At 34.2% G+C, this 9,310-nt stretch overlaps 1 pseudogene; it reads left to right on the top strand.

The window, feature by feature from the left end:
• Nucleotides 1-6,145: 6,145 nt before the first annotated feature.
• On the top strand, nucleotides 6,146-8,287 carry LOC131874955 (probable disease resistance protein At4g33300; annotated as a pseudogene).
• The last annotated feature ends 1,023 nt before the right edge of the window (nucleotides 8,288-9,310 follow it).

Raw genomic sequence — 9,310 nt, 5'->3', positions numbered from 1 at the left:
TCATATCTAATTCATCACTAGGATCTTGGTTACATTTCATTTAGATCTTAGAATCATAAATTGCATTCTTTAGGTTGCCATCTTAAAGAATCAAGTGCTCTTCCAAGTTGAGAGCCACCTTGAATCTTGAAGATCCTTGGAGATAGAGGAACATGGAATGATTTTAAAGAGTTTAGATTCATTTAACTTGATTTGTTTTGATTTCTAACCTCTAATGCAATGTTTCATGTGTGTGTTTGAATTGTTTCCTCCTATTGCAAGTTGATACCACATTTCCAGCATACAGTAAGAAAACCAAATCTAAATAGTATGAATGATAAGATGCCTTATATGCAACAAATGACTAGTTAAAGAAGACAAGATGATGGTAATATTGCTAATGTTAAAACTAGAACAAATGACAAGTTTGATATAGTGAATAATGTGATAGGTAATTGGAAGAAGCTAGCAAGAAGAATTATGCCAATGACTAAAGTCATTAGTGAAATAGGGAAAGTTGCAAGGTGTAGCAACATATAGCCTTCTAGAAAATGTGTGGTACAATGACCAATATTAAGAGGTAATGAAAATGAGTTTCTCCATGGGGATTGAGTGGGTCTTCCAAGGTTTGGAGAAATTTATAGAGGTCATGTGCATAACCAAAAGAAGAGGGATGATCATTGATGTTGAGGATCAAGGAACAAAATGGATGAAATAATATTGGAAGAAACAGTAGCATTAGAGAATTATGGTATCCAAATTATTCATACCCAAGGAGTGTTTGTATTAATATTTGTGAGGTCCCTACATTCTATAACTAGTTTAAGTTTGATCTCCTTTGTTACCCTTGCTTTATCCTAGCCCAACGATTTTGTTCAACATTAAACCTAAAAATGAGATATAAATCGACAATTAGAAATGGAAACCGAAATAATATTCAAATACAAGGAGGTAACAAGCTTAATGGAAATGTAAAAATCTAGGCAAGTCATCAAAATAAGATCCTAATAAAAGTAAACTAATTGGTAAATATGGAAAAACTAACGCCTTTATAGATTTAAGCGACTAGTGTCAATATACTTTAGATGGCTCCGTCGATAAAATGGTTATAAATAGTAAGAAAACTTTTAAATTTAACAATGATATGCCATGGAATCAAAAAAATATAGGAGTAAGGAATAAAATGTCATCTCATGAGTTGCACGTTAAGAATGTGAACACAATTCATTCCCCACCCACATGTGTGAGAAACTAAAGGGACACTCCACATCATTCTCCTCATGTCACCTTTGAAAAAAATTGAAGTTAAAAAAGAGTAGGAATCTCCCTTCCATGATGTCAAAGCTACTATAAAATTATAAATAGAACATAAGGAAAGAAGGTTTGATCAACATGTAGACATAATTGAATGACTTAGATAAATACAATGTGAAATGTAGTAGTAAGTTCAACTTCCTAAATAGGACTTGCAAATCAACAAGAATTGAAATATTGCTCAACAAGTCAATAGGAACCAAACCATACCACTTAATACTCTAGATCAATAAGCACAAAAATTACAATATAACCAAAATATTCTTAATTAGTAATATTAGCAACAAAAATTAATTAGGAAAATGTAAGAATACCTCATAGGATACAAGCTTAGAGGTTATTCCCAATAAGATAGTCTTTAGGAATGGATAGATAGAATTAGCTAGAATTCTAAAGTATCCCTAATTGTCCTAATCTGATTCAAAATGTTAGAGGAAAAGTGTCAAAATTTCAAGGCCATAACATTTTAACTAGTGACAACTACCTAAGATGTTTCATCAATTTAATGGATGAGTATGAAATAGAGTATGCAAATATCATAGTGATATTCTTTGTGTAGTCACTAGAATATCATTAAGGAATAATATAGAAGTCTTCCATAAAACAACATAGACTCATGGGATGACTTTATGATTTTCTTAGATTATAATTTGGAGAAAGGATTGACCCTAATTATGTAATCCATGAGTTGACTACTATTAGGAAAGGGGTGAATGAAAATTTTGTTTATTTTAATAGTAGTTTTATGATGATAATAAAAAAATGCCTCCCCTATTAGGCTAGATTGAACCCGTGTGACTAATGTTGTAGTATATAGCATATAATGTAAATTTGTGTTATTGTTTACACAATAAAAATATTCAAAATTTGTTGCAAACTTATTCTTTAGAAATTATCATAGGAAGCAACTTGAGAGAATATAAAAAGGATGTTAAAAGAACTTGTGTTAAATTGGTGAGTCCAAGTGTAGCCCCTTCAATTAAATCTCTCATTGCTAAGCATAAATCTGATATATTAATAGGGTTCATGAAGGATATATCATACATGGTTACAAGAAATGACAAATTAATGCCTTCTAATACTATAACCATACACTTCAATGAAGATCAAATACTACACAACCAACCCGAGAATCATGATAGGTCTAAGAAGCTTGGATAAAATATAAATCAAATAATTCTAAGACATTAATGGTATCACAAGATAAACATCCTCGATCCATTAAGAAAGGATCAAGTGAAACTCCAAGAAGATGCATTATAAGGCGAAAAAGATTTGAAATTTGATTAAATAGTTTTATTGCATGTGTACATGATCATTGCGTCTCATGAAACTATACTTATTTGAGGCATGATGTAGAATAGTTCACATGTCTTATCAACACTTTCATGCCTTTCATCAACTCAACTTGTGAATGGTACCAAGAAAAATATGAACCAAAAACTAATCTCTTTACTATTGTTGCTTCAATATTTCACAATTAAATAAAAAATAGAACCAACAGTTCACATGCCTTTTGTATACACCCAATCCTCTCATAAGTATGGACTAGCCCCTATTACAAAGGGTCTTCAAAGCTATTTCAGGTGATGATATTCAAGATGGAACCAAGATAATTTAATACTTGTATTTTCTCTAATTTCTTCTCTAACTATATGGATTTGGTATATGATATAGACTTCTCAAATACAATTTCTTATGGGAAAATTTAGGATTTTCTACTACCATTGATTATTTATAGTCAAGTTGTCATTTCCTATGGTGATATAATGGATGATCTTCAACTTGGGATTTATTCCCTCATGAAATGCTAAATAATTGTTTTGCTAGTTCTTACATGTTTACTATTATGTGGACTAATATAGCTAGCAATTTTTTACTAGATTTCATGCATACCCTACACTCTCATAGTGGCTAGCCGAGGGAGTGCCTGTCAACTAGGGTCTTAGAGGCTTTCACGACACTTATATTTCTATTTTGGCATGCTACTTCTTGACCCCTTGCTACATCTCCTTCCTCCATTTTCACATTGAAATTGTTGTCTCCTCTACTAACTACCAATGCTTCAAGTTCTCTCTCTCTCTCTCTCTCTCTCTCTCTCTCTCTCTCTCTCTCTCTCTCTCTCTCTCTCTCTCAATCAAACTTAGCTATTTAGCCACTACATTTAATTGTATATTCCTATTTTTCATTTTTATCAATATATTTTTTATTGATGATCTCTCATATTTCATCTAAACAAATACCATTTTCAAAATAATTTAAAAAATATGATTCCCTAGAGGGAATAGTTCTTGAGATATCTTTTTTGAACTTTTCAATAATTAAAGAAAAGTGTCAAGTTTTAAAAAATAACCTAATATTTTTTATTTAAAATATAAAACAAATTTTAAAAAATTATATTTAATTAGTTTACATAATTTAAAATAGTAAAAGGAATATGCAACAATTTGCATGCCCTCAAGTCAAAAAACTAGTTCACAGACTACTACTATTCATTTCTTTTATCATAGCTTGTTCTAGAATCAAATTTAATCTAGTCAATCGTCCTTTATATTAAATCAAGTTTTAGTTAATATAACTCATGTTCTCTTACTAATAACAATGGAAATGTTAGAATTTAAATTGTTCATAAAGAATAGTGGTACTATGCAATCTTCGAGTAGATTGACAACTCACTTCAATGAAATTTTGAAATCTTAGATAAACTAATTATGTAGGGATATTCCAGGGTTTATGCTATGGTATGTATAAGAAGAGAGCTTTTGAAACCCTTATCAACTGTAATTCTACTAGAATCTAATATAAGGAAGTCAAATTATTTGATAGGAATTAAGGATAATCTAATATTGTAGGCATTATAAATAAAAAACATAAATAGAATATCGTACAAATGATTATGAAATGGGTTAGAAAATAATAAGTTGAGCCTAATAAATCCTCAAATAAAAATCCACACAACAAAAAAATATTATAGGAAATGAGGAGATTATATAACTATCATGCCAAAATTAGTTGGTCTACTTCCACCAAATGACTTGCTCTCGTGGTTTAGTGAAAAATTTAAGGAAATTCCTCTTGAACTAGAAACTAAATCATTAGTAAACAAGTCCGATGAAATAGAGGCATATGAGGAAGACCTACAAATACAACATGAGGAAGCCAAAATATTGGTCTCCATGGATTTTTTATCAATATCATAATAAGAGACACAAAAGGCTAAAGCTAACTACAACCCCACAATAAGAAATAGATGTAAGATAGTTGAAATTGTCACAATTGAAGAGATCAAACCTAGTTCTCAATATTCACTAAATTTTGATTAAAAAAATATCAAAGTAGGGGGAAGTAGCCCCACTACTATAATGACGATCCTAATTTTGAATGTTATGGGCCTCATTACTTCTAACAAAAGTAATAACACATTTAATCTTGATGTTGGTACAATTATTCAACCCTCTGTGAGCATTCCTTAACATAATATGCAAATCAATTTCTATATTGGAGTGATACTTCCCACACATTTGATTAGCTTAAGAAGATTTGGACCTTATTATTTTGTGTTAGATGCTTCTCACTCCTTAACTATATTATAGTCATTTATTTCACTATTCCTCTCAAATGATTTCAATGCCATATATCTGCTTTGATTGATATTCTATGTGACACTAAGCCTAGATTCATGATATTGGATAATTTTTTTAAATATTTAAGATTCTCAAAAATTGTTTTGACGCACCATGAACCTAAGAAGACATCCTCTTCCTACAATCAGAGTGTTCCATGAGGACATATTTCTTTGAGGCATTTTGTCAAACAGTGCACGTGCATTGCCTATGTTTCCACGTTTTGGGTATCTTGGAATCATGGCACTCTGTCAAATAATTCTTCAAATCATTCTGTCAATTAGTAAACATACATTGCCGAAGCTTATGCATTTTTCATACATGTCTACCAAGGTAGCTATAGCTACAATGTCTGACAAAATTCCTTTCTAGCGTCCCATGGTGGACACCCATACTACGTTGTAAAGCTCTCATTTTTGCACGACCTGGGAAGATACTGGCAAAAGTCGCAGAGTCTGGGTTTACAACTACCAATTGCATTTGGTTGAGATTTTATGAATCCTTTTCAAGAAACACATTTTGTGCACAACCTGTTATCAAACAAGTGCCATGCTACCACATTTCTTTTAGGCATCTAGTCAAACAGTTCTTCTACCCTATCTATGCTTCCACATTCTGGATACATGTCTACCAGAGTATTACCTATTGTAAGATCCGACAGCAATTGTCCTTTTGTTATGCTTAGATGGATGCTTATACTCTGTTCCAAAAGGTCGTGTCTATTCTAGCTCCAAAATAGATCTTTCGTACAGCGTGTTAGTGACACGTTAATTGCAAAATCGACGGTGTAAAATGCGTGACTAACACGCATGTTAGTCAATCCGTACTGTCTTTTTAGACCCAGAATAAACGCATCCGTTTCAAAACTCCCATCTGCAGAAATCTTTGTACCTGACAAAAATCTTCGATAACAGCGGTGAAACAAGGGGAGTGCCCGCTTCTTTTAATCCATCCAACGCTTTCAAACTTCTAGGCGGGAAGGTTTTAATTTCAAATGTTAACGGCGACAATTTTTTAAAGCAAACGGACGGGAAGGAATGGACGTTAGTGAAAGAAACGGTGGAAACCAAAACTCCGTAAACAGTAACGCTGTGAACGGAAATTGTTAACTCAAAGGTTAGAGTGGGCCCCGCACACCGAAGCAGTCAACGCTTCGAGTGTGCCGGTTAAGCATGAGTGCTTTACCCGCATTGAAAGGGAATCTACATGGAAATTAGAAATCGTTGGCCATGCTTCGTAGGAATGTACCTGAGTTTCAGAATGTGGAAGATGCACATATACAGCTTCAGCAACGGCTTTTAAAGCAATCTAAGCCAACGCTGGTGGTGTTAGATGATGTTTGGTCCAGAGCTAATTTGGAGAAATTACTATTTGAAGCTCCAGTGTACAAAACCCTTGTCACAACCAGAGACGGTTCTACCATCCCCAGAAAACCCTATACTCGGCTATATCAATTGCCATTGTTGAACAAAGAGGATGCTCTCTCACTTTTCTGCTTGTCAGCATTTGGACAGACATCAATTCCAAGTACGGCAGATGCAAATCTAGTCATAGAGGTATAATCTTTTCTTACCAAATATGAATAAACCCAAAGTTTCTTATCAAAATAAAATAAGAAGAACATAAGTGAAAGGAAATGATGAGGTTATTTGGGATGGTATATTGCAATTATTGGGTGTTCTCATTGTTCTGGTACTTATAGTACTCTGAAGTTGAAAGTACTTAATCAACAAAGTTATAATTCAAATTGTATAATATAAATTATAATAAATAAAAATATCACTGTTGTGATTGACAGGTGCAAGAAGAATGCAAGGGTTTACCTCTTGCTCTTAAAGTGGTAGGAAGTTCTTTGTACGGGGAACCTCATGTGGCCTGGGAGAATGCAAAGAAAAAACTTTCCCTGGAAGAATCACTATCCTCATATCACAGCGAAGGGATTTTAGATGCTTGGAAACCAGTATTGATTGCTTGGATGATGTTGGGAGGGAATGCTTCTTAGACTTGGGGTCATTTCCAGAGGACAAGAAAATTTGTGCTGATGCACTGCTGGACATTTGGGTTTATGTTCGGAAGATGGAGTGGCAGGATGCCTATATTATATTACTAGAACTTGCAAGAAGAAATCTTATGAATCTATCAAGCAATCAAGGGTAAATGTCTTTCCTTGCATATAAATTTCTATGTTCTCATTTTTTCAAACATTGGACTGACTTGGTTGTTGCAATTATCAGAACTCAAGCAACAATCTCGTATAGATGTGCCCCTGAGCTGTCCTTTTCGCAGCATGATGTGATGCGAGACTTAGCCTTGTATTTGGGATGCCAGGACAGTATAGTCCACAGAAAGAGGTTACTCATGCCCAGGAAGGAGCATTGCCTATCAGGAGAATGGGAGTTGCTTAGAGATAGACAGTTCAATGCTCAAATTGTGTCTATTCACACAGGTGGGATATTTCGCCCAAATACTTACTGACAAAATTTGCAGGCTATGTGAACTATTAACAAATATTAAGATTTCTTATGTTCTAATTCAATTGCATATGTGATTTGCCTTATGCAGGTTCTATGGCTGAGAATGAGTGGTATGAAATGAAACTTGCGGAGACACAGGCTCTGGTATTACACTTTTCTGCAAGCGAATACTTTCTTCCTCCATTTCTGAAAACTATGAAAAAACTCAAAGTTTTGATAGTACGTAATTTGGGTTCAGAGAGGGCCACAATAAAAGGTCTAGATGCCTTATCTTCACTCCCTCAACTCAGAAGTGTTCGCTTGGAGAGGTTGGTTGCACCCAAACAGAGCAAAGCGATAAAAAACTTGGACAAACTTTCTCTAAGCTTATGTGAAGGGTTTGCAAATATGTCCACATTCAATTACTCCAATGTGCATGAATTTAGCCTGGACCATTGCAGCGATTTGGAGGAGTTGCCCCCTGCCCTCTGTCATATGCCCTCTGTTCAGACATGGTCTGTTACCAACTGCCATCTGGTTGAGAAGTTGCCATATAATATCGGAAATATGAGTTCTCTAAGGATGTTAAGATTATCAGCATTACCAGGCCTGAAAGAGCTTCTGGCATCAATTGGAAAACTTGAGCAGCTGGAATTTCTAGACATTTCACTGTGCGAGGGCTTGGAAAAACTTCCTGAGGAAATAGGTCAGCTCAAGAAGTTGAAAGAGTTTGACATGAAAGAGTGTTATCATTTGAGGAGGTTGCCAGAAAGTGTTTGTGGATTAAGCTCCCTCAAACATGTTATCTGCAATCAGAATATTGGGGAAAAGTGGTTGCGAGCTAAAGCCTCTTCTATCCCTGATCTTAGAGTTGAAATTGTGGAAGCGCAATTCACTTTTCTGACCCTAACTTTTTAGTGTATGAGTTATGAGTAGTCTGTAACTAAGCCATACGATCATTATTATTTGTCTAGTTTATTAGGTGTTTCTAGATGTTGGACTTTCGTGGGCACATGGACAATTAATGGACTCTAGTAAAGGGCATTTTTGGAGAAGTACAATTCACTTTGGATTGGCTTGAAGATTGAAATTTTCCTGAATCTGTACTTCATATAATATGGCTAAGTACCATATGGATTAAACACAAGTGTTTTATTCTATGATCGCTATATCTCCAGTGTAATTATTTTAAAGCAAAGAGCGAATCCGTGAAGTTTCCTGATAAAGCAAGTTTAGGTGAAACTTTTTGCATTCCAGAAGGCAATCCTCTGTAGCTTAAATTCCATGCCGTTACAAATTTTTCTATCAAATATTGACATTGGCATTTTTTTTATTATACATAACTAATTGAGATTAAACAAAGTCATTTGGATTTAACTTCAAATGCAACCACTCTAGATTGATTGGAGAGTGAAAATGACGTTTAATAAAAACAAGGTTTGTACTATAGTCGTAGTCCCTAACAAAGTTGGGACGTGTCTATTCTGGTTTCAAAAAGACATTATGGATTGACTAACACGAGTGTTAGTCGAACGTTTTACACCATCGATTTTGTAATTAACGACTGCGATTGACTAACCTGTCACTAACATGCTGTACGAAAGCTCTGTTTTGAAGCTAGAATAGCTTCAGCCCCAAAGTTGCAAGCTTGCAGGAAAATATGTTCATGGCTGACAGAACCGTTGCCATCATCCGCCTCAAGAAGAGTAACTGTTGTAGAATTAGTCAACTAATTTCACACATGAAATTGCTGGGCTGGTGAGAAATGAATTGAGATATTTTCATCAGTTATAGGTACAAATTTAATTTTAAATAATTTTCTTGATTCACACAAGTTCTCGAGTCGGATTATCTACCATAGTTTCAAAAATTGTTCAACTGTTTGTTGGATAAGTAGCCAAAACAAGAAACTGAACGACAACCGCAAAAAAAATATAGTAA

The sequence above is a fragment of the Cryptomeria japonica genome, chromosome 4, assembly GCF_030272615.1.
Source record: "Cryptomeria japonica chromosome 4, Sugi_1.0, whole genome shotgun sequence".
NCBI lineage: Eukaryota > Viridiplantae > Streptophyta > Pinopsida > Cupressales > Cupressaceae > Cryptomeria > Cryptomeria japonica.
Note: the sequence above shows the minus strand (reverse complement) of the source record. Positions and strands in the feature narration are given on the sequence as shown.